Source organism: Lissotriton vulgaris, chromosome 10, assembly GCF_964263255.1.
Source record: "Lissotriton vulgaris chromosome 10, aLisVul1.2, whole genome shotgun sequence".
NCBI classification, from domain to species: Eukaryota; Metazoa; Chordata; class Amphibia; order Caudata; family Salamandridae; genus Lissotriton; species Lissotriton vulgaris.
Genome location: NC_141698.1, coordinates 714,728,651 through 714,755,514, shown reverse-complemented (window position 1 = coordinate 714,755,514; position 26,864 = coordinate 714,728,651). Strand labels below are relative to the sequence as shown.

Here is a 26,864-nt window from a genome sequence, read left to right as displayed (position 1 = left end):
TCACCGCTCAATCTCCAGTCATGGAGGTGGAGGCTGGACAGATTCGGGTGGAGGACAATCCATTGCTGCAGCAACAGAAGATCCTCCCGAAGAGGCAGTCCGATTGGGGGATCGATCGCCAAGCTGAGTAGCTCGGGATACCGGTATCTTCGGGCCCAATCAGGAGCCACAAGAATTACTTGGGCCCGGTTGCGTCGAATCTTCTTTAGCACTCTGTGCAGAATTGGTGTAGGCGGAAATGCGTACAATAGACCGCAACTCCACCCGCGACGAAAAGCGTTGCTGAGCGAGTGCCGCCTTGGAAATTCCAACGCGCAGAACTGATGACATTGCGCGTTCACTTTGGTGGCGAATAGATCTAACCAAGGCTCTCCCCACTGCAGAAAGAGACCTAGCACCATATCAGAGTTTAGGCGCCATTCGTGATCCATCATGCACCGGTGGCTGAGTTTGTCCGCCCTGGCGTTCAGAGAACCTGCCAGGTGTTGAACCACCAAGGTAATGCCTTGATGTTCCAGCCATGTCCAGAGACGCAGAGCCTCTTGACAAAAGGTCCAGGACCCCACCCACGCTGTTTGTTGAATACCACATGGCGGTGGTGTTGTCGAACACCTGCACCACCCTTCCCCTGACAGAGGGAAGGAATGCCTTCAGTGCAAGTCGGATCCCCCGAAGCTCCAAAAGGTTGATATGGAGTCGGGACTCCGCCGGAGACCACAGGAGCACGGCAAATTGAAAATGCTTCAGGCCTACCGTGAACCGCAGGTAACGCTGGTCGGCCCCCTTGGCCAAGCACTTTGCTTGAATATTGTCTTCAATGCCTGTTGTGATGGATTTGTTTCCCAATATTCCGTGACTCTGAGTAGCTGTAGGGACTGTGCCAAGTGGTGCCGATATTTTTGGCTCTGGTCCTTTCACTCCAATAGGGCAAAACTATCCAGAAGGAAACACACCTGGGCTGTTGTCTCAGATTATAAACCGGGGTTAAGTCATCTTACCTATCAAGCATATACTCACTCTTTTGTAGGTTAAGTTCATGGCCCTAAGGCTGGGCAAGTGGCACTTTTTAAAGCATCTGCCACAATGGCGGCGGCCCAGTCTCAATATCGAATGCAGGGAATGCGGCTACTACTCCGAAAGCATGGAGCATATAGCCTGCACATGCCTAGCTCTGCTTAAACAAAAGGACTTTATTGTGAGAGGAGTGGAACAAACTAGGTGCTCGCACATATCGTTAGGCCATAATAGCGGCTATTAACCCAGAAAATACAAAGCTGAACATTCGGTTCACTAAAATTGTCATCAGAGCTGTTAAAATGCTGGGGAATGAGAAGGCTGGCCTTGCCTTGTCACCTTCTTGTAATAAAAATGTGAGCGGCTGCTGGCCCCTTCAGCTTGACCTCCCTGTGCACTGTCTTCAGTACCTTAAAACTAGCTGTCACATTTATTTGTCCCTTTTTTAAAAAACTTTTCTGTGACTGATATGCTATTCAATGACCTTGAATCGTAAAGACAAATGAACCTTCGGACAATTTTCAATTTTAACTAATTGTTATTGCACGATAACTGCACTGTTTTTGCACTAACCGGGGTCCTTTTTTTCCTTCTTTTTAAACTTTTGTATATGTACACATGAGTTACATGGTTTTAACACTTTGTTATGATTTTTAGTAATCAAACAATAAAAGTTTGAATTTGAATTGAACTGTCTTGAGAACCGGCACAGGACCAATAAAGGGAGGCCCATATGGTGCTTGGAGGATTATGAGCTCAGTCTTTTCCCCATTGAGTTTTGGTGGGAAAGACTCATCCACTTGACGACTTGCTCTAGGCAGGAATGGAGGTCGTTGGTCTGCTGGTTGGGATGGCCCAGCCCTACAACCAATTTTGTGTTGTCGGCGTATGTCACCATATGAATCCCAAAGGGGGCTATAACATCCGCCAGCGGAGCCATGTAAACATTAAAAAGAGTAGGGCTCAACTGTAGGGGGATGGGTTGTGATTTAGTGTCACCTTCAAAGACCTAGAAAAATCTTCCTTCTAGGAAGGATTGTAGCCATAATAGGGCTGTTCCAGTCACTTCTAAACTCCTGAGGTGGTGGACCAGGACACGGTGGTTCACCGTGTTGAAGGCCGCACTCAGGTCGTGGAGGAGTATGGCTGCTGCCCCTTCTGCATCAAGAATTTTTCTGGTTGCCCGGCCTTCGGGTTGTGGGCTGAAGGGCCGTGTACACAGCAGTATGTTATTGGCCATAATGTCGTTGATTTGCTGTAACTGTCGGCGCAACTGTTATATACTATCATTTTCTGCGACAAAAATAAAGTTAAAAAAAAAAAAAAAAGAATTTTTCTGGTTTCTTCCACCACTGATAGAATGGTAGTTTCTGTCCCTTGACCGGGGCGGACGCCCATTTCGAGGGGTGGAGAATGTGGTTGGTTTCCTGAAACTCAGAGAGAGTATGGTTGATGTATTTCTCCGCTATCTTGCGGATTCCAGGGATGAGCGAAATAGGGTGATAGTTGCCCAGATCGGCTGGATTCAGGTTAGTTAAGTTTTTTTTCACAGCTATTTTACCAATGACCTGTTCCACTCAGGGAGGACCACGCCCATTGCCAATGAAGCGTTGATCATGCAGTTGGCAGTAGCAACGATTGTTGATCCGACCAAATTCAAGGTGTTGGGAGGTGCTGGGTCTAAAGGTGACCCACTTTTTACTGATGATAGGGTGGCTAAGGATGATTCCTGAGTCATCTCCAGTTCATGATCCACTGGATGCCCGCCACTATTCATATACTTGATTAAGATGTTGCTGTCTTTTTCAGGGAGATGTTTGAAGATATTTGACACTTTAGTGGAAAAATGTTCGGTCAATTCAGTACAGCGGAGACCTGAGGTGGCAATGAAGAGGAAGATGACTTATTGTCCTTAGTCTTCTGCTTTTTATAATCTGCCTTCTCCTCAGAAGATTCTGACTTTCGTTTTGTAGAAGAGTGTGCTTTAGAGTCATCCTCTAAATCAGTCTCTGAGGTGCCCTTCTTTTTCTGAAGCCACAACAGTAAACAGATTCAGAAAAGGGGGTGGTGATGAACAGAGTTTCTGAATAAAGCAGAATACTCTTACCCAGTCAACAGATCAGGGCTTGATCCATCACCGTTTTTTAGCTCACTGCACCATCCCAGCTCAGAACCTGGCTACATGCAAATTAGTCTGTCCCTGGCCCAGTGCATCATGGGAACAGGGCAGACCAAACTACCAAGCCAATTCTTATACTGGGAAGGAAACAAGCTACCGGGGACCGGTTTCTGGCATTTCAGCCGTCTTCGGCCCGGCTTGCTTGAATCCTGATGGTGCAATGAGCAAGGGACTCACATCTGAGTATACCCTTCCACGCTTATGGTGGACAAAGTGATTCAGAAAAGGGGGTGGTGAAGAACAGAGTTTCTGAATAAAGCAGAATACTCTTACCCAGTCAACAGATCAGGGCTTGATCCATCACCGTTTTTTAGCTAAAAAACGGTGATGGATCAAGCCCTGATCTTTGGACTGGGTAAGAGTGGTCTGCTTAATTCAGACACTCTGTTCATCACCACCCCCTTTTCTGAATCGTTTTTGTCCACCATAAGCGTGGAAGGGTATACTCAGATGTGAGTCCCTTGCTCATTGCACCATCAGGATTCAAGCAAGCCGGGCCGAAGACGGCTGAAATGCCAGAAACCGGTCCCCGGTAGCTTGTTTCCTTCCCAGTATAAGAATTGGCTTGGTAGTTTGGTCTGCCCTGTTCCCATGATGCACTGGGCCAGGGACAGACTAATTTGCATATAGCCAGGTTCTGAGCTGGGATGGTGCAGTGAGCTAAAAAACGGTGATGGATCAAGCCCTGATCTTTGGACTGGTTAAGAGTGGTCTGCTTAATTCAGACACTCTGTTCATCACCACCCCCTTTTCTGAACAACAGTAGACAAGCCTCTCTGTCCTTAAGAGTTTTAGCAGAGAAGGTTAAAAAATGTTTTCACTCCTTAGGAAAGTGCTTAGGATGAAGGCAATGTAAACTATTTTTTTTTTTTAAATATATTTTTATTGCAGGAATTAGCCAAAGTTACATGATAGATCAGCGACTTAACTTCAATGGAAAAGAAAAACAACAGATCCCCCGTGAGGAAACACCTCCCATACACAGCCATTCAGCCCACAACCCGAGGGTGGGGCGGCGTCTGCGATAAGGTCGCATACGGGGATCCGGTAGTTCGCTGGGGTTGATCCAGATAAACGAGCGATCTTCATCTGCTTTTCTAAATCATCCTAAAACACCCCCAACACCCACCCATCCCAACGTCCCCCAGAGGAGCGGGGACTAACCACTTAGTGTGAAAGGACTCAGAATAATGGTAAAAATGAAATGAAAGCGATCTACGCCCCCCTCTACCTCTATCTACCCCCCTCCCCCCGCCCAGCCCCGCCATCAGTGTGGTGTGTGTGTAAGAAGAGCTTGTGGAACGAAACCTTAATTAACTGCGTAGAAACCAGTGTTATGGACACCTAACGGGACTCAGGTTGTGCTGCGTCATCACTCTCGGAATCGCTGGAAGCGCTGTAATCTCGCAGGGCCTGCACTAAAGTCTCCCATTCCAATGCAACTTCTAGCGCCCTCTCATTCTGCTGTCGCCTCACCAGCTGGTATCGCAGGGTGCTCTCCCCTGTGGCCCACTTCAGAAGTTCATTGTGCCATTTAGCGCCTGTTGGACCAACTCGTGCCTTCCAATGCCTGGTTATCTCTCTCTTTGCTAGAATGAGCCCTAGGTCAATAAACTTACTAGAGATTTTGTTTTTAGGGGTATGAGGGAACCACTGTAGGATCCCCACCGCCGCGTCAAAGGTCAAGGATCTCCTAGTGACCCCATTGAGGGTGTCCCCTATCAGGAGCCAGTAGGAGGACAGCGCTGGACAGGACCACAGCATATGTATAAGGTCCGCCGCAGGTGAACGGCATCTGGGGCAAGCCGCCGTGTCTGAGGCGAAGTATTGTTGGATTTTCGCCAGAGTCAGGTAGGCCCTGTGAAGTACATAAAAGTGAACCAATTGAAACCGGGCGTGGCGTGTGCCTTTCCAGGCACGACGCATTAGTTGTGCCCACGTCGTTTCCGGTATATCTTTCCCTATGTCGGCTTCCCACCGGTTCCGTAGTATGTCGAGCGGGGGCAGTCCCTCATTGATTAATCTATTATATAAACACGTGACCGCCTTGACCATCCCCGAGGACATCATAACATACTGGCACACCGGTGATGTTGGCGGTTCCTCCATACCCCTCTTCCAGTGCGTCTGGATTGCTCTAGTAACTGCTGTGTGAAGGAGGAAGTCGCCTCGGGGAACGTCAAAGCGGTCCAGAAGCTCCTGGAAGGGCAGTAACACCCCATCTTCATAGAGATCTCCCACTAACTGCAACCCTGCATCTTCCCAGTGCCTTAAGCGCGACCAGTCTCCACCATGCGGCAAGGCAGTTATCATCCCCAATGGAATCTCCGGAGCATACGGGAGTTTCAGCTCCCCGCGGGCATGTGCACGATTCCAGCACAGCCGTATAGTCCGTTCCTCGAGCGTAAGGTCTTTCAGAGCTAAGCGCTGGCGTAATGCAATGTAGGAGATAACGTGTCTGGGCATTCCCCTGCCTCTCCCATCCTCCGGGCCTCGGAACTCTCTCGCTATCTCCTGGGTGAAGGTTTGCAATTGAACCGCTAGATAGTATTTTTCGAAATCCGGCACCGCTAGGCCGCCCTCCAATTTTGGTCTCATCAAGGTCTTGAGCGCCACCCTTCGGCGGCCCGACCCCCAGAGGAACCCCACCAACATAGATCTCAAGAGCCGGAAGGTGGCCGGCGGAACCCAAATCGGGAGCGTTCGAAAATAATATATCAGCCGGGGTAGTGCCACCATTTTCAGCAGTGCTATACGCCCAGCCACCGAAAGCAGCAAGGTTGCCCAGAAGTCCATGCTGCCTCGCAGCGCGCGAATACAGCGGGCTATATTGCCGTCTAGGAGATCAGCAGGGTCATGGTACACATATACCCCCAGGTACTTGAGGCAGCTAGGTTCCCATCTAATCTCTCTAGTGGTGTCGGGTCTGGACTCCCCTTTTCGAATCGGGAATAGGCAAGTCTTGGCCCAGTTCACCTTGTGGCCCGAGATCTCTCCGAATGTCGTGAGAGCCGCTTCAGCCCCAACCAGAGCATTGCTCGAGTCCTCGAGGAAGAGCAGCAGGTCATCGGCATAAAGAGAGATGTATTGTTGTCCTGATAAAGTCCGTAGCCCGCCGAAGTAGGCTCCAGTCCGGACCGATAACGCTAGTGGTTCTACCGCGAGCGCAAAGAGCAGAGGGGATAACGAGCATCCTTGTCTCGTGCCTCGTTCCACTGAGTATTGTTGGGAGATCAGCGGGCCCGTTCTCACTCTGGCTGTCGCCGAGGCATAAAGTACCATGGTCCATCTGACAAATCACTCTCTCAGACCAAAACGCATTAGTACTCTACGTAAATATTCCCATTCCAGGCTGTCGAAGACCTTTTCTAGGTCAATCGAGAGGACCAAGGGGCACGGGGCCTCCGTATGTGGTTCCTCCAGTAGACGGAATAAGCGACGAATATTCATAGTTGTATTGCGTTTAGGGATAAATCCTGCCTGATCCTCATGTACTAGGGAACGCATGTGCCCCAACAGTCTCGATGCCAGTATGCTGCTCAGAATTTTATAATCGACCGTTAGCATCGATAACGGTCGATAGGACGCCCGGTCATCGGACTCCCTACCAGGTTTGAGGAGGGGGACTACCAAGGCTTCACACATCGAGCCGGGGAGGCGTCCCAGGCGTTTCGCTTCCCTGTAGACCACTAATAGTCGGGGAGCCAGGAGATCCACGTAGGCGGAGTAGAATTCCACCGGGAGCCCGTCGAGGCCCGGGGTCTTGTTCCTCGCCATCCCTTTTATGGCGCTACGGATTTCCCCAATTTCTATGTCTGCGCCCAAGGCCTTCGCTATTTCAGGTTCCAGTGCGGGAATCTCTAAGGATTGTAAGTAGTCATCGATGAGGGCAGGATCGCGGGTCAGTCTACTACGGTACAGCCTTTCATAGTATCTCAAATAGCAATCGAGAATCTCCGGTTGGGTATGCACCTCAGTTCCCTCCGCGGTGTGCATGGACACCGTCGGGGTGGTCCGTCTCATGGGGTTGGCCAGCCAGGCTAGGAGTGCGCCTGACTTGTCCCCTTCTGTGAGCGATCTGGTGACATAGGCCTTATAATCAAAACACCGCAATTGTTCGACCTCCGCCGCCTCTCTCGCTGCAGCGGTACGTTGCTGAAGTTCTGGGTGGCCGGGGCGGCGAAGCTCCATCTCGCGGAGCTTCTGGTCTGCGTTGGCCAGGTCATCGAGGATGACTCGTCGCATTCCCACTTTTTTGGATATACAATAGCCCCTGACCACCACTTTAAAAGCATCCCACTCTGAGGGTCTCGACCCAGCTGTGCCCCCATTTGTCGCAAAGTAGTCAGTAATTTTATCCTCTAGGTCTGCCTTGAAGACTATATCCTCTAATATCTCGGGCGCAGTTTCCAAGTGGGTACGTTAGGGACCCCCGGGAACCATCTGAAATCCACTAACAGGGGGTTGTGATCAGAGATGGTCCTAGCCAAGTATTCAGATCTCACAGTCGCGGACACCAGTTCCGTCGACCCCAGAAACCCATCTAGTCTCACATGTAATTCGTGCATACCAGAAAAGTATGAATAATCTCTAGCATAGGGGTGCTGCGCTCGCCAAATGTCTGTCAGCCCCCATTGAGCCTGCCATTCCTTCCTGCCTTTAGCTACCCGTCGGACTGGGGAATCCGGAAGGGGGGGTGTGAACGATCGGTGTCAACATCCACCACCGAGTTAAAATCTCCTCCCATCAGGAGGGTCCCCGACAGGAAATGGGCCAAGGAGCCCGACAACTCGGTCAGGAAGGCGAGTTGGTCCACGTTAGGCGCATAAATGCAACAAATATTCAGAGTCCTACCCCCCAATGTGCCAGAAATTGCCACGTAACGTCCCTCCGGATCCACCACAGATTTGGGAACCTGTAGGGGTATCCCAGCTCTTATCCAGATCAACACCCCTCTCGCATAAGCTGAGTATGTGGTGTAGTATACCTGCCCTCTCCGTCTACGCTGCAGCGCTGCCCCTTCCGCCTTAGTAAGATGTGTCTCCTGTAGTAACGCTATCTGCACCCCTCTACGCACCAGATAAGCGTGAATTTTGTGCCGTCTGGACATAGTGTGAAGGCCTCGCACATTCCAAGTGACGCATTTTAAATTAGTGATCTCAGCCATTGTCCCAAATTGTCACATCCAGGTTCCCCCAGCAATGCTCAGTCATGGATTGTCCAATAGTCGATTCAACAACACTGGCGGCCTCCCCCCCCAAAAACAACAGAACTTCCCCCAGAAACAAACCCCCTCCCACCCGCCCCAGAATAGGACCCAAATAGCACCATCCAGTTCCCATCCAAACCGTACCCTCAGTAAACTCCCCTTTCCCAACTAATCCTACGGTAGCCACCGTAGGTGTGCCTTAAGGGCCGAGTGTGGGCCGGGTGCCAGCAATGGGTCACCGAGTCTCAGGCTACCGAGACTAGACCGAGCACCAGAACATGAGTATCAGGCGTAGCAAGGCCCCCCAAACCCTCCGGTGATTCATGGTCCAGCATCAACTCCTACTACCCCTTCACCCCCTGCCACATTCCCCCGCCCAAATGGAGTCAGCTCACCCGAGGTCATCCCTGCCCATCCAGCATGCCCTCTGCCGAGTCCGGAGTAACCACAGGTAAATTCACACTATCAGTCTCCGAGTCCTCAGTGTCCGAATGGGCCCCCTCTCCGCCAGGTTCCGAATCTTCGACGATGGGTCCGCCCTGGGAGCCAGATAAGTTGGAAACCATTTCCAATACTCCTCGCCGCTCGGCCATAGTCTCTATCGTCGAGGGCTTGCCCGGTTTACCGCGGCGGCTCCGAAGTCTTTTGGATCTCCGTTGCTGTCCAGTCTCCGACGTCGCCTGGAAGGAGGAACCGAAGCCATCTTTACCAGCCCTGTACAGTTCAAGCCAATTGCAAACGTCCTCCGGAGTTTCAAAAAATTTGGTCGTATCATCAAGGATGATGCGGAGTCTCGCTGGAAAGAGCAGGGAGTACTGTACACCCTCGCTCCGCAGTTCACGTTTGACCGCTAGAAAGGAGGTCCGCTTACGCTGGGTCTCATAAGTATAGTCCGGGAAAATGTTCACTTGACTGTTCTCCACCTGGTATGGGCCGATGTGTCTGGCGGCATTGAGGAGAAGATCCCTGTCTCGGAAATGCAATAGTCGCACCACCACCGCGCGCGGGGAGCGGCCTTGTTGAGGAGGTCTGGCCGGTACCCTGTGTGCTCGCTCCAGGGTATAGAAGGAGGACAGACCCTCCGGTGCCACTACAGTCCGGAGCCAAGATTCTAGATAGGCCACCATGTCGCCATTTTCAATTTTCGCCGGAAGGCCCACCACACGAATATTGTTCCTCCTATTACGCCCTTCAGCGTCCTCCGCCCGTCTCTCCAAGTCACCGATCTGGGTCAGGGCATCCTTCATCGCCGCGGCCAGAGTCTTTTGCGCCGGTTCTAGGACCTTCACCGAGCTCTCTACCTCTTTGACTCTGTCCGAGAGCTTACCGTGGTCCGCTCTCGCAACTTGGGCCGTGTCTTGTTGTAGGGCCGATCGTGTATCTGCGATCGCCTCCAGGATTCTATCGAATTGCTGCTGTAGGTGAGGGCCTCCAGAACTCTCCGGGTCACGTCGATCATCCTTATCCGGAGCCTCCGTGTCCGAGGCGGCTGGGATGGTCCCTTTAGGTCCTCTTGGTTTCCCCATGGCGGACGAGCTCTGCAGTATGAGGCTCGGCAGGCGACCCGCCAAAAATGGGCGTCGGCTGCTGATCTTCCGGTGATCGGCCGCGGTGGTACGGGCCTTCAATCATTCCCAGCGCAGTGGCGCAGAGTTCTGCCACTACCCAGATCTCTCGGGATGAACCACCGCCGAGTCCTCGGAGGCCACTAGGGGGGAAGTGGGGGCGATCACCGCCAGTCGACGTAGACCCGTCAGATCGAGGAAGGCCTCGGTCTGCCGCCACCGACAAAGCCGGGTCTCCCACAGGGCAGTGTTGTAGTATCGCCCATAAAGTTCCTCAGGACCCGAGGGGGCCGAGGCCACGGCGTCGGGCACCCTCACCGATGAATACAGGATCACAGCGGAGTAAAGTCGACCGTCTTGGGCGGCTCGGCTTCTCCGGCCACGACCTCCGGCCGCCAGGGTCTACTCAACGCCGAAAAATCGACTAACAATCTTCCGGGGATGTCTACGGTGTCCGGACACTCCCAGGTCGTCGGATGGATTGTCGTTTCTCCGAGAGAGGAGATGTGGAGAAGGCACGTGCAGAGCCGGCGGGTTCTTCCGGGCCGAGGTTCTCGGCAGGTCTATCGAGCCGGTCCGGGCGCCATCTTGAGCTCCGCTCCACTCCCTCTGCAACTTCGCTTTTCGACAAGATCAGTCGATCTTCGGGTTTCCTCAGACGCCTCACCAGGTCGGCCCCAACTCGATCTTCGATTAGTGGGGATCGGGGCGCCCAAAAACCCTCGAAATTCAGGATAAATGCGGGCTCAGTCTCGGAGCCGAGCTCTCAGGCGACCATCGCCATCGGCGTCCAAGCCACGCCCCCCGAAGGCAATATAAACTATGGGGGGGTCTTCAGAATATAATGTGGCCTTCCCACAAGATCTGCAAGGTCTGAAAAACCTCTTTTTAGAGCCTTCAGACATTTTGAGACAAGAGAGGAAAGGGAATACCTCAAATCCAGTTGAAAAGACTGTAGCAAGACAGGTCAAAAGTTCACCAGGGAACAAACTGAGCAAGGCTCATGGAGATTCCTTCTCACACGATGGCGGTTGGAGATCTGAGGTATGGTGACTCTGCTGGGTAGTGTGATCTCAGGGATGGCAGCTGATTGGCTGGTATTTGGACCACATAATAATGATGATAGGCTACCAAACTCTATACTTCCCTGTGGTTTTCTATGCAGTTATTTCTTTACTGCTATTGTTATTCATTTACTGTGAGACTCCCACCATGACGACGGGGAAGACACAAGCATGTGAATCTATGAAAGATGCAATACTGGAGAACTAGTTTCAACAAAATTATAGGAAACATGGCAATAAACCAGCATTGGCAAAGCCAATAGGTAGGACATTGTTGGTCAGCCTCTTGGTTTTGTCAATGCGGGTCATGTTTTGACATGGTTTTTTTTACAGCTTTATTGTTGTGTGAGCTGCCATTCCCTCGTCATTATTGGAAGCAATGGTAAAAGCCAAAATATTTTTGGTCAAAACCCACACATTGCTACAGTAGTTCCAGGCACTGAATAAAACTACTTAGCGTGCCGCCTATATGCTTCCTTTGAACAAGCAGAATGCTGTCACTCACAGCGTAGCCAGCCAGGAGAGACAGAAGAAAGAAGCCAGAAGAGAGAGAGAATGTTGATAAAAACAAAAGGTCTAGGTTAACGTCAGACCTAAATAGGGGCCCAATTCTTAAAGAAAGTCACAAAAGTGCAGCCATGGTATATGTCCTTGCATTAGTGCAGACTTACGGCTTTCATAAATTTACAAGAAATTACAGGACTAGGTCAGCAAATTGTACTAGAAAATATTTGTTAACTGCATTTTAACATGAGAAACTATGCATGTGTAGATTTGCTCATGCAAACAATCGGTTGAGCAGTAACAAGCTCACTTTCCAAACAACCACTTTTTTCACCAATCCTGGTGGCTACAAGATTTTGTAACTGTTTCTTTGCTTGGAAAAATGTGGGATCCTGGTTTGTTGTGTAAACATGTATATATATATTTAGACCTGAGAAGGTGTTAGATGCTCTAACTGTGAAGTGAATGTATATGCAGTAGTTGGACCATTAACGTTCCTTACCCTCGAAGTTCAGGGTTAGCAACAGTGGAACTCTGACTACGGTACCAAGTGTATCGTTACAGAGACTGCCCCTTTAAGGGGAACGTCAGCACCAATATTCCCACACATTACTTCTCTCTGGAGCTGCACAGACAGCAACAATTGCACAATATTCTGACATTTCAGCATTCAAAGTCAGAGTATAAAGGCAGGATTTTGATCCCAACAGTCAGGCACTGAAGTAAAACCACATAGAAAAATGTTTTCATGTTCGAATGGGCAGAACAGGCTAACTACAAGGGCAGTGTAACACAACCTACATCTGATTAAAAATGAAGCAAAATATACATTTGTCCCTCATGGAACTCGGACAATATGGTCTATTGTGTTAAAATCTGGCCTTTACACTTCTAAGACTATAGATGGTTGGTATACTTACAAAAATGTATGAACCACGAGTGCACATGCCACATTAGTATCTTAAACCTTTGTCACATTGGTTAATTTTTATAAAGTTCACCAGGAATATCGCACTTAATTGGCACAATATCTAATGTAGAGAAGTCTTAAATTATCATCTGTTTGGGACCCCCTGTATCACCACATTCATTGAAAGGCCTTAAACAGTATAAAGACTGAATCCAGCTTCAACATGTTCAGTATGGATAAATATTTGACCTGTCCCACAAGGGATTGGAGAGTTTGCCCAAGCAAGCTGCCCTGTACCCTGAAGAATCAACAGTGACCTCAAGCTGTAGAAGTTACCAATGGAAGAGGGATCCTCCCAAAAGGCTGTCTACTATTCCAATGATGGAACCTATGATAGATGGACCAGGACGAACTTTAAATGATCCGTTAGCCGTTGGTCCCCAGACAGAGTAGATAAGAAAAAAGGTGACTCTTGATATTGTTTCCACCCCATGAGGGAAGCATCACAACCCAAGAAGCTCCTTGAACCACCATACTGTCACGCTCTTCCTGGTAATGAAGTAATCTGCTTCCTGGAAGAGTGTTTGCCAGACTTAAAAAAAATATTATCATTATTAACTGAATTCTAGTAGAATATACCAAAAATGTGAAATAGTTCTTGGAGACCCTGATCTTGAACAGAGCTAAATTGGACTTGCGCCTTCAACCTTTCCTCCACACGTGGCACCAGAGACATGTCTACCACTCACCAGAGTGCCTGCTGCACACTACTTCACCACTCACCATTAAGTCCTCCTCGCACCCCAGGCCGGGTTGGAATTAACACCGGCTCTGCGAGACCTTCTCCTATTTCCTCACAAATGCCACACAGCTCTGAAGAGTCACAGGACAATTCCCTTGTGAAGAAACCTGTGTCGGCTGGTTGTTTGATTCTATTCTGTTGTTGCTCCATTAAATAACTCTAAACATTATACTGGTGTCGACAGTAGAAATTTTGATCCAAACGAAACTTTCATACCATTGTCATATCCCCACCACGTGTTTCCGGGACTGTGCTCAAATCTTATCCATGACATCCTTAGCCCAGTAAAAATAGGAAAATTCCACCTTGAATAGTTAGGCCACACCCTTTCAAACATATCCTGCTCAGAATATGACTCATCGCAACGCAATGCAATGACTATTAGGTAATGGAGGTTTTTTTGCTACAGTTGTCCCAAAATGATATAGAGGATCATGTGATTAGGGAAAGGCAGAGATATGAGCCCGTACTCAATTTAAAGCTGGATGCTAGAGCATGCATTTAAACATAAAAAACAACTTTTCTCTCCTCAACCCTATGATTTTCTCTTACTGTGGAATAAGATATTTTTAAGATCTATTGTTACTATTAATTAAAGCAACAGCTCATTTTCCATCCTTGGGGAACCCTGGAGCAATCCAGTATTAATCTATCTACACAAAACACTACTCAAATAAAACAAGCATTTTCAATGCAATTGTGAGATTTTGATCTATTGGCATTGTAAATGACAAGTTTTGAAAACCTGCAAGCAACAACAGATCTGAAGTTCTCTCAGGAGCGTTCTAGAGGGTGGGGTTGTTCTGATTGGTTAGGTTTTTTATTTGGTCTCTTTTACAAAAAGAGATGGATAGGTTACAAAACTGAAAATGGGCCTAGGCCTAGTTTTCTGTTTGTTTTAGCTTTGCATTGCTATTTAGATGTACCGGGGACTCCCATCTCGACGACGGGGAATGATTCAAGCATGTGAATCTATGGTAGTTCCAATACTGGAGTAAGTGATGTGTACACAAAGGCAGCTTGGTGGAAAAGAATTTGCCCAGGATCACACACATTGGTGAAGCAGAGAAGCCAGGATTAGTTTCAGATTTTTCAATTTCATTCTGCAATTCAGCCATCTTTCCTTTATATTGTGGTTTCACTTCAATAGAAGACCAAAGCAAATGATGAAAAAGGAAAATGCTACTTACCAGTATGCATCTTTTCTTGGCATGTAGAGCTGCAGATTCGTACACTTAGCATTAGATCGCCACCTGGTGTTGGGCTCGGATGATTGCAGGTTGTTGTCTTCTTGGAGAAGTCTTTGTAGTCACGATATAGGTGACTCCTCCCTTGGACAATACTGCGCATGGGCAGCGGCTCCATCCTTAGATTGTTTTTCGCCAATGATGGAGTTAGTAAAGATGCAGTAAGAAAAAAAAGAATGTCCATGCATGTGCATCTAAGTAAGATGAGAACTGGAATGGATATAGGTCCGGGGAGACGGGAGGGCGTGTGCCAAGAACATATGCATACTGGTAAGTAGCATTTTCCATTCGAGGCATATGAGCTGCAGATCGTACACTTAGCATTGATTGTACAGCAGTGTCTCCCCTAGCGGTGGTCGCCTGTATCCATTGCAGTAGTCTGAAATAATGTTCTAAGGACAGCCTGGCCTACTGCAGCTTGCTGCTTGGCTTGCACATCAACACAATAGTGTTTAGTGAAGGTGTGTGGTGTAGACCATGTTGCTGCCTTGCATATGTCCTCTAATGGTATATTTCCTAAGAAAGCCATAGAGGCTCCTAGCCTGCGAGTGGAGTGTGCTCTAGGAGTAACTGTTAGTGTGCGTTTAGCTTTTCGATAGCATATCTGTATGTACTTAACAATCCACCTGGCAATCCCACCCTTAGAGATAGGGTTGCCTTTGTGTGGAGGAGAGAAAGATACAAACAATTGTTTTGTCTTTCTGAAGGATTTAGTTCTATCTATGTAGTATAGCAGAGCTCTTTTAACACATAACGTGTGTTAGGCCCTTTCTGCTACCGAGTCTGGGTTTTGGAAAAACACAGGTAACTCTACAGATTGGTTTAAATGAAAAGGTGTGATAACCTTTGGAAGAAATTTTGGATTAGATCTTAGAACCACTTTATTATTATGTATTTGAAAAACTGGTTCTTGTATAGTGAACAATTGTATTTGACTTACTCTTCTGAGAGAGGTGATGGCAACCAGGAAAGCAGTTTTCCATGTGAGAAATTGCAGTTCACATTTATGCAGAGGCTCAAAAGGGGGTCCCATGAGTCTCGTAAGAGACCAAATTTAGGTTCCATACAGGAGAAGGTGGCAGCCTGGGAGGGATAATTCTTTTTAATCCTTCCATAAATGCTTTGATTGCAGGTACCCTAAAAAGAGACAAGTGTTGTCTGTTTTGTAAATAGGCTGCAATTGCTGCAAGATGTAGGCGTATGGAAGAGTATGCCAAATTAGACCTTTGTAGATGTAACAGGTAACAAATGATATTTTGGATGGAAGCATCCAGTGGATCAATGTGATTAGGTTTGCAATATATTGCAAATCTTTTCCATTTGACGGCATAACACGCTCTAGTGGTGGGTCTTCTCGCCTCTTTAATGATATTCATGCAGTGTGGTGGTAGGTTAAGATAACCAAACTCTAAGACTTCAGGAGCCAGATCGCCAAATTCAGTTGGTTCGGGTCTGGATGTCTGATTTCTCCATGGTTCTGTGTTAACATCGAGGGTGTGAGCTGTAACTTTTGATGTGGAACCAGGAAGAGATCTAATAGCGTGGTGAACCACGGCTGGCGTGCCCATGTGGGAGCTACTAGAATGAGCTTGAGAGACTGTTGCTTGAGCTTGCGCACCACTAGTGGAATGAGGGGGAGAGGCGGAAAAGCGTATGCAAATCTGCCTGACCAGTTCATCCATATTGCATTGCCCTCTGACCTTGGGTGTGGGAACCAGGCGGCGAAGGCTGGGCACTATGCATTTTCGTGGGTGGCAAACAGGTCTATGTGTGGGTGCCCCCACTGTTGGAAGAATGGTTGTAGAACTTGTGGATGCAGTTCCCATTCGTGAATCTGTTGTGGTTGCCGACTCAACAGATCCGCTATCTGATTGTGAACTCCTTGAAGGTGTTCCGCTAACAGATATATGTCTTGAGTAACGGCCCATCTCCAAATGTTCTGTGCGAGCTGGGACAGTTGCAGAGAGTGTGTGTCCCCCTGTTTTTGTATATAATACATTGCTGTCATATTGCCCGTCGGGATTAAGACAGCTTTGTTCTGTTCTTGAAGTTGAAAGGTTTTGAGTGCTAAGAATATTGCTAGCAACTCTAGATGGTTGATATGCAACAGCCTTTGTTGGTTGTTCCATCGACCTTGAGTTGTGTGGTGTAAGAGATGGGCACCGCATCCTGTGAGGGAAGCGTCTGTTGTGAGCGCTATTTGTGGAACAGGCTCGAGGAACGGCCGTCCTCTTGCCAAGTTTTTGGTGTTCCACCATTGCAGAGAGCGATGCGTACAGCTGTCTACCAACACCAGGTCTGTGAGCTGACCTTGAGCCTGATTCCACTGTCGTGCTAGACACTCTTGTAATGGACACATTTGCAGTCTTGCATGTGGTACTATGAAGATGTAAGATGCCTTCATGAGGAGCGATTGCGGTTGTTACCGCGTCCTCTTCCCTAGTTATTATTGCCCCTGTATCCTCCTCTAAAATATCCCTTATTAGAGGAGGTTTGTGTTTGTGTTTTGAAAGATGTTGCTGTGTCTGCTCCAGTCTGCTTGGAGCCTCCTCTATAAAAGGAGCGACAAAAGGAACCTCTAGTTTGTGTGGACTGCAGGGCTCCAATTGACTTTGCCGTGTCAGTGTCTTTTTTCATTTTCTCGAGTGTAGTGTCTACTGCTGGCCGGAAAACTGGTTCTGGTTAAAGGGCTGGTTCAAAATTGTGGTTTGCACCTCTTGTTTGAACCCGGAAATGTGCAGCCATGCATGTCTCCTGAGTATCACGCTAGTATTTACAGCTCTAGCAGCTGTATCTGCGACATCTAGTGCACATTTTATTGAGGCATTGGATATTAATTTGACTTCTTGAATAAGCTCAGTTGCCTGATCTTTATACTGATCTGGGAGGTGCTGCATTAGTGTTTCTAATTGGTCGTAATGAGCCCGGTCAAAACGTGAGAGAAGGGCTTGTGTATTGGCAATGCACCATATATTTGTAGCTTGTGCAGCAATCCTTTTACCTGACGCATCAATAACTTTGGATTCCTTGTCAGGTGGGGGCGTTTCCCCAGAAGTTTGTGAATTCGCCCTTTTTCTTGCATTGGTCACTACTAAAGTGTCTAATGGAGGATGTCCCTTAATATAGGTTGGGTCAGAGGGTGTGGGCCTATATTTCTTTTCTATCCTTGGATTCAGTACCCTAGCACGCACAGGATCTTTGAATATTTCTGGAGCGTGCTTAATGACTCCTTTGATCATGGGAAGAATGTGAGTGGATCTGTGTTATGGTTCAAAAGTATTCAACAGAAAATCCTCCTCAATGTGCATTGTAACATTGTGGTAGATAGCAGCCCTGTGTAAGAGGTGAATAAAGCCAATGCTATCCTCTGGAGGACAGGGCTTTGATGGGTATAACTGCGGATCCGGGATATCAGGCACATTATGAGGTGGAAAGGTATGGACATCCTCATCTAAAGGATATGTATTTGGGTCTGTATTCGGATCCTCCCCACCACCTAGGTCAAACTCCTCATCAGTTTGTGGTGAATGTGAGGATGCAGGAGAGGCTACAGGAGAGATTTGAGGTGAAATGTAAGGAGGGATAGGAGAATAAGGAGATACAGGAGAGGGAGGGTGCATAGGGGAAGATGCACAGTCCTTCTTTTTGGCAGGAACCACAGGTGTAGGTGGCGTTTCTGCTGGTCTCTTCTTAAGAGGTATAGCAGCCACATGTCCAGTCTTTGGATTTATGTAGATTTTCTTCTGTTTAGGGTCTGGTCTAAACAATTCTTCCTCCTCTTCCTCTACAACCCTCTTCGGCGTCGATTTTTTCAGTTCCGACAGAGGTTGTTTTTGTCGTTTTGCCTTGGGAGGTGTTATAGTGTCCTGTGGCAAAGTTCTAGGTGCCGAAGGTGTTACTTTCAGTTTGACAGGCATGTCCGAGGGCTTCGGGACCTCGGGATCCGGCCTTGCAGGTGTTGTCACCGGAACGGTGGTCTTTGGAGTGGAAGCTGACTATCCATCTACATCTTTAGAAGTTGACGGCTTTGGAGCCAAAGCTTCCTTTGATTTTGGTACCGAAGGGTCTTTCGGTTTCTGTGCCGAAGAGTCTTTCTGTTTCGGTGAGGAAGAGTCTTTTGGCTTCGGTGCCGAAGAGTCTTTTGGCCTTGGTGCCTTTGGAAGTGGTGGGATTGGCACGTGTGGTTTGCTCGGTGCCGAAGCACCTGAAGGCGTAGTTGTCTTCCTCGGAGCCGAGCTCGAAGTCTGGGCTTTAAGAGGGAGCACTTGGTCTCGACTGGGCCCTTTGGGCGGAGTGCTGACCTTCGCCTTTGGCTTGGGCAGTGTATGAGGTGCAGGGACAGAGGTACTCACGGGTTGACGTGATGGAATCGAGTCGTCCGAGTCTCGTATGATCGGGAGATCCGGCGAGTCATCTTCTTCTGGAACGAGTGGAACCTCGTCGTCGAAGATATTGTCTGGCGCTGGGGCTGATCTCCTCATTTCGTGTCAACGGGCCCTCTGATCCCGGATGGTCTTCTTCGATCGGAAGGTCGCACAAGCTGTGCAGGTCGACTCGTTGTGGTCCGGCGATAGACAGAGGTTGCAAACCTCGTGATGATCGCTATCCGGAAATTTTGCCTGGCATTTCGGGCATTTGTTGAACTGAGCTTTTTCCCTGTGGTGTAGGCCGCACGGCGTCGATAGGCCTAACGGCCCACTTCGATGACCGGAATGGAAGTTATGTCGTCGAAAAGCCTTGTCTTCGATGTCGAAGGTAGTTTTTTGAAGTTTGTGGAAGTTATTCGCTTCGAAGTGCTGGAAAAGTTTTTCTAGCCGGAGCGGAGACTCTTTCATTCGAACCCAGTGGCGGAAAAAAACAATCTAAGGATGGAGCCGATGCCCATGCGCAGTATTGTCCGAGGGAGGAGTCCCCTATATCGTGACTAGAAAGACTTCTCCAAGAAGACAACAACCTGCAATCATCCGAGCCCAACACCAGGTGACGATCTAATGCTAAGTGTACGATCTGCAGCTCATATGCCTCAGACGTTATAATAATCAGTATTACAGGTGTGCTACAAACTGTAGTACTGAAAATTCGGGACCCGTGTCATGAAAATCGTTGAATTATGACGATTTTGGTTTGGATTTTAGAGATGGTTTGAATACTATACATGAGCATTTCCGTCATGTTCGAGTGACGAAAACACCCTGTAACCGGAGTTTTCGTCTCGAGCCCTCGGGTTCCATTTTGTGAACGGCAGCCATTTTGTGATTGCCCTCACATAGCCAAATGACTAAAGCCAAAACCGAGTCCGAAGGACACGTACACCTTTGCTGCCTCCTCTGTGACCTGGGCAAGCTGACTCCACTGCCCGAAGCCAAACCTGTCCGGCCAGTTCCTTTCCCAGTGGCCGAGCGAGATTAGCATCAAGGCACAACATATCATAAACCTTTTCATCGCACACAAACCATGCCTAATCTTACATACACCTGTCCCTGTTTCTTGCTTTATGACTTGCTTTACGAGGAGGAGGTGCCCGATTTTATTAGGGGTCCGTCGATATCTGATGGAAATACTGGGCCTTGCCGGGTTATCAATTGCGGGCTGGGTGAACTGAAATGTGGGCTTGTCATCAGGACTCTGCTTTTTCTTTGTAGTAAAAATATGTGAATGGTCAACTGTAAAATAAGGAATATTTGCCTGAAGCATATTATTTTGTATATAAGGAGAAGACTGACTTTGTAATTTTGAGCAGTCTCCTGAGAACATACATGCCGTTGTACTTCTAGGATACCTGTTACTGGCTGCAGCCAATAAATTCGATCTTTGACTTCACCGAGAAGACTCTGTGTTTCTGTAGTCTGAAACAGGAAGGACTCGAAGTCTTTGGGTTTTCTCCCTGGCACCGCTGGGTTCTTAAAAACCCGGTACTTCAAAACGCAGCCTTTTGTTCTAGATTTGTTATCGATGTAATCCGTTGTCAAAGAAAGCGTTTCTGCACATGCTGGATAAATGCAATGTTAGAATTTATTTTGGGGCGGATTGCAGTTAAAAGTGGTAGGTTTATCAGTAACTAAATGCCATGAAGATGCACCTCTTCCAGCCTCTCCCCTCCTCAAAAACAGTGCTTTAAATAGAATAAAATAAGAGCAGGTACTCACCAAATTGAGATGTCGAAAAGGGGGCGGGATTAGGAGGGCAGGGCTATGGGGGACGGGATATGGGCAGTGCTAAGGCACAGGTCTAGAGGCACACATTCAATTTGATTGAGATTTAATTGGTGTGCAGACATGCACATTGATGACAACACTCACTCATAAAAGAACACGCACAGGGACATAGAAGCACTCGTTCACACATACGGGGTATTTAGTTCATGTGCTTTAGAAACGCATATTCGCTGATGTTCACATTAATAAACCTTGTCCCCTGCCACCCCCGCTGTGCTACTGCATCACCATCACCTCCTTCCTCTTCGATCTGGCTCCAATCAAGTGCTGCCCTACGCTGCTATGCCAGCAGGAATTCTTCTCTTAGGTTTCCCCGAGTCACGAGATGTGCCTGTTAGCAGGCCCTTCTCACACACCTAAAGTGCTATTATATGCACAGAGCTGAGTGAACACTGTTGCACAAGTTACTTACCTTCGGTAACGATATATCTGTAAGAAACATTAGTTAGTGTTAGATTCCTTACCTTAGAATATCCCCAGGCGTCAGACTGGATCCGGAAAGTTTTCGTCAGCAGTACCCCTGCGCGTCGCTAGGCATCGTTTGCGGCTCCGCGTCCGTCGTCGTGATCGCCGGGATGACGTCGTCAGAGTACTTAGATGCAGCACTCGCGCTCTGACGTCAGTTCTGTACATAGCTTTCCGCGCCAGTAAAGCAGAGCCATGAAAGAAACCGACACTGGTGCCATGAAACTAGGGCCCTGAAAGGCATGTCCTTAACCCAAGATATCGGTTCGCAGAATGGGGAGGATGGATGGGACGGTAAGGAATCTAACATTAACTAATGTTTCTTACAGATATATCGTTACCGAAGGTAAGTAACTTGTGCATCTGAAAGAAACACGTTAGTGTTAGATTCCTTACCTTAGAATAGATACCACAGCAATACCAACCCCGGCGGTGGGTCTGCAAACCAAGATCACACCAGAATGTCATGGAGAACAGAACGGCCGAAAAAGCCATCTCTCCGGACTTGGCTGTCCAGGCAGTAGTGCCTAGCAAACAAACGTGTGCAGCGAGGCCCACATAGCGGACTGACAGATGTCCTGCAAGGGGACTCCCTGACCCAGGGCAGTAGTAGCCGCTGTGCCCCGGGTAGAATGGGTGCGCAGCCCAACAGGAGGCTCCTTTTTCGCGAAGGAGTAGCAAACCTTGATGCACAAGACGACCCACCAAGAGATGGTCCGCTTGTGCACCGCCTGTCCCTTCTTAGCGCCCACGTAACCAACAAAGAGCTGGTCGTCCACCCGGAACTGGCGGGTGCGATGTAGATAGAAGGAGAGTGCACGTTTTGGGTCCAGACGGTGGAGTCTCTCTTCATCCTTCGAAGGATGCAGAGGCAGAAAGAAGGTGGGCAAAGTGATGGACTGCCCGATGTGAAAGGCAGTGACTACCTTGGCAAGGAAAGAAGGAGGAGTCCTCAGAACAACTTTGTCCGGATGGACAGAGAGGAAAGGAGGTTTTAAAGATAGAGCCTGGAGCTCACTCACTCTCCTGGCAGAGGTGATGGCAACCAGGAATGCAGAGTCAGAAGAAGAAGAGGACAGTTATGAAGTGGCTCAAAGGGAGCGCACACCAGATAAGTCAGAACAAGATTCAAGTCCCACTGAGGCATCACGAAGGGAACAGGAGGAAACATGTGTGTGATGCCTTTCAAGAATCTATTTACAACAGGGAACTTGAAAAGAGAAGGCTGATCAGGACGCCTTAAGAAGGCTGAAATGGCCGAGAGATAGCCCTTGAGAGTGCCCAGAACAGAGCCCTGCTGGGCAACAGACAGAAGGAAGAGGAGAACCTCTGAAAGGGAGGCAGAGAGTGGATCCACAGCCTTTGCTGTGCACCATGCCACAAATTTGTTCCACCTGTTGGCGTATTCCGTTTTTGTGGAGAGATGCCTAGCTGCCAGAATCACATCACAGACTTCAGGACGCAAATCAAATGGCCTCAACTGTCGACACTCAATCTCCATGCATGGAGGTGGAGACTAGACAGGTTCGGGTTGAGGACCGTCCCCTGCTGCTGCAACAGAAGGTCCTCCTGAAGACACAGACGAATCGGGGGATCGACTGACATGCTGAGTAGCTCGGGATACCAGTATCTTCGTGCCCAGTCCGGAGCCACAAGGATGACTTGGGCCCGGTCTCGCCTGATCTTCTTCAGCACTCTGGGCAGAAGTGGTATAGGCGGAAAGGCGTACAACAGACCGCAGCTCCACTCGCGATGAAAAGCTTCTCCGAGCGAATACCGCCGTGGAAATTCCAACACGCAGAACTGATGACATTACGCGTTCTCTTTGGTGGCAAATAGATCGAACCAAGGCTCTCCCCTCTGCTGAAAGAGACCTTGCGCCACGTCCGAGTTCAGACGCTATTCGTGATCCATCATGCACCTGCGGCTGAGTTAGTCTGCCCTGGCGTTCAGGGAACCTGCCAAGTGTTCAACCACTAGGGTGACGCCCTGGTGTTCCAGCCATGTCAAGAGGCGCAGTGCCTCCTGACAGAGATTCCACGACTCCACCTCGTCCTGTTTGTTGCAGTACCACATGGCGGTGGTGTTGTCCGTGAACACCTGCACTACACTTCCCCGGACAGAGGGAAGGATTGCCTTCAGTGCAAGACGGATCGCCCGCAGCTCCAGAAGGTTGATATGGAGCCGGGGCTCTGCCGGAGTCCAGAGGTCTCTGATCTCCCTGTCTCCCATGTGGCCCCCCGTCCCAGGAGGGACGCATCTGTCACCACTACGTGCTTCGGTCGGGGAAGGGAGAGAGATCTGCCGCTGACCCAATCGCTGTTCGAGAGCCACCACAGCAACTGGTGCCCTCCAAGATCAGGACGTGGTCGGACAGGCTGCCCTGATGCTGTGCCCACTGAAACTTCAGGTCCCACTGCAGAACCCGCATCCGCCACCTGGCGTGATGCACCAGAAGGATTCAGGAGGCCATCAGCCCCAGGAGCCGCAGCGTCAACCTGACCGAGACTCGGGATAAAGGCTGAAATATCAGAATCAGAGCCTGAATATCCCGAACCCAGTGTTCGGGGAGATAAACCCGAAACTGCGCTGAGTCCAGACCCGCTCCGATGAAAAGGAGCTTCTGAGAGGGGCAGAGGTGTGACTTTGGCACGTTGATGGAGAACCCCAGCGAGTGCAGGAGGTCGGCCGTAGTCTGGAGGTGGGAGAGTACTGTCTGGGGCGAGCTCGCCTTCAACAATCAATCGTCGAGATGGGGGAAGACTGAAACCCTTAATCTGCGCAGATGAGCTGCGGCCACCGCCATCTCATTCGTGAACACCCGTGGGGCGCTGGTAAGGCCGAAGTGGATCACGGTAAACTGAAAGTGCTCATGGCCTACCGTGAACCACAGGTAACGCCGGTGGGCCGGAAGGACGGGGATGTGGAAATACGCGTCCTGCAAGTCCAAAGATACCATTCAGTCTTCTGGGTCCAGGGAAGCGAGGACCCTAGCCAAAGTCAGCATCTTGAACTTCTCCTTCCGGAAGAAGCAGTTGACGCTCTGTAGGTCCAGGATAGGGTGTAGTCCTCCTTTGCCCTTCTTGGGTAAATGAAAGTAGTGGGAATAGCAACCACGTCCTACTTCTGGCCCAGGAACACGCTCGATGGCCCCCTTGGCCAAGAGGGCAGTAAGGTCCTCCAGCAGAAGTTGCAAGTGATCCCCCAACATGCAGGGGTACTGCGGTGGCATGGCTGGAGGGGTCGCCTCGAAGGGGAGGGAGTAGCCCCTTCGGACGATTTGCAGAACCCACATGTCCGACGTGATGGTAGGCCTTGAAACGCTCCAGCGCACTATCCGCCTTGTCGCCAAAGAGGTGACGGCCATCAGAGGGCATGTCCATGAGGGTGGCCTGGACATCCCCCGAAAAGTTGGCGGACCTCAGCCAGGTGTGGCGGCGAACCGCCACCGTTGTTGCAATCGCCCTACCCAGCGAGTCCGTTGCGTCGAGTCCACACCGTATTGAGTGGCATGCTGCATCCCGCCCTTCCGCCAGGGCTTGAGGGAGCTTTGCCCGGGCCTCCTCTGGGCACTGTGGCAGCACCTCCGCAACAGTATCCCACAGAGAGTGGGTGTAACGGCCCAAAAGGCAGGCGGTGTTGACAGACCATAGCCCCAAACTCAAGGAGGAGAACAGTTTCTTCCCAAACTGATCGTACCTTTTGGATTCCTGATCCGGAGGAGCGGTCGGGAATGCGGTCTGGGAGGTAGAGGCCTGGATCACCAGGCTCTTGGTGTGGGGTGAAAGGACAGGAAGCTAGGGTCCCCGGAGCCAGGCGGTGGCGTCCGGCCACGTTCTGATCCACAGGGAGGCCTGTGGAGGGCTTGGACCAGGTGCCCAACAGACTTTCAGTGAGGGTTTCGTTGAACAGCAGTAGAGGCTCCGAGGAGCTTGCCTGCGGTTTGAGCACCACAGTGAGGAGGTTAGTCCTCACGGCCGCGACAGGAAGATCAGGAGCCAAGGCCTTGGCCACCCTGTTCAACACCACGCTGTAAGCAGCCTCCTCCTCCGTAGCCACGGAGGGAAGAGAGACAAATCCAGTGTCGGGCGAAGTGTCCAGACCACTGGCCTCCCCTAGCTTGTCTGCCCAGTCCTGGCTCAACTGACACTGCAGTGCCAGAGGGTCCTCAGATCCCTCCCAGTCCCCCTCGTCATCCATCTCCTGATAGTCAGGGAAAAATGATAGAGCCGGGTCGTAGGTGAAGAGCTCACCCATCGGCGCCGGACCCAGTCCGGGGCTGGGACTGGGGACAACGTCCACCGGGGACGGCGTCGTTTGGGACAGCGGAGGAGGCGTAAGGTCGACTGGTGGCAATCCGGGTTGCAGGCCTCGATCCTGTGGCGTCGGGACCGGAGTTGACGACGGGGCCGGGGGAGAGTCACCCGATGGCGCCGGGGCCGGAGCCGCCATCCTGCTAGGGCTCCCAGACAGACCCCCGGGACCCGAAGGCGCCTCGACAGGGTTCGACAGAGGAAAGTGAGTCCTCATGGCCACGAGGAAGTCACGTATCTCCTCTGGCGTCGCGTGCAGCCCAGGGACCGGCGGGTGTGGAGCTGGACGTGGCGCTTGCGGCTCCGTTGGAGCCGCGTGGGCGTTGTCGCCCGAACCCCTGGCTGCGTCGTGCGAACATCGGGGCACGACTTGTCATCGTGGTCGGCTCGAGACAGTAAAGGCACCGATGGTGGGGGTCGGTCACCGACATCAAGCGGTGACAGTCCCCATAAGGTTTAAACCCAGGCATCCCTACCGGCACCGCGAGTCTGAGGTCGACTCGAGAAGTGATCAAAAAAGTTAGCCAAAAAATGACTAAGAGTACTGCTCTTCCCGGATCTGCGCTTGCTGGCGCGGAAAAAAGAAGAACTGACGTCAGCACGCGAGGGTGGCGTCTAAGTACTCCGACTACGTCATCCTGGCAATCACGACGCCGACGATGGACGCGGAGCCGCAGACGACGCCTAGCGACGCGCAGGGGTACTGCTGACGAACACTTTCCAGATCCGGTCTGACGCCTGGGGATAGGTAAGCAATCTAACACTAACGTGTTTCTTTCAGATTATAATCCCAGTGTGACTCTGGCCCCTCCCAAACTCCGTCTCAGCTCTGAATGAACGCATATGGGTGTTGCTCAATTAGCACATTGTAAGAAGAGCTTAGCACCCGAGTGCTAGATGAAAACGGATGACTCGTCAACTGTCACACTTCTTTTTTTACATGCCAAATTGCACTGAGTTGGCTTCCTGCCCCATGAGTACTGGTACTCATTTTGAACAAGAAGTTCCAGTATTCAAGCTCACAAAATTTAGAAGTGCCCGTACTTAGTTCTGGTGAGTACAAGAGCACTTAAAGCACTGCTCTCAATTCATCATTTACAGGCCAGAGTCCAAAGCCGGCTAAACCAAAACTACATGTCCCAGAATGCACATCCATGATAAACGAAATTCAAGGCACGATACAGGTTTCACTGCCCTTCCAACCATGGAATTACATGGCAAGCATATACATGTTAAATGTAAGAAAGATACAGACTTCCATCATATACAACTCAAATTAAAATAATGACATTACTGAAGCTTCTTGAAAGTTTGCGCTGCTGACGGATGACTTTCTTTGGAAGAGCGAGGTGTAGGAGTGGAATGGGCCACTAAAGT

At 49.8% G+C, this 26,864-nt stretch overlaps 1 protein-coding gene across 2 annotated transcripts in view; it reads right to left on the bottom strand.

Moving 5' to 3' along the window:
• Nucleotides 1-26,864, bottom strand: part of EPC1 (enhancer of polycomb 1) — a 1,373,110-nt gene that overhangs the window by 497,595 nt on the left and 848,651 nt on the right. The gene's annotated exons all lie outside the window — the stretch shown is intronic.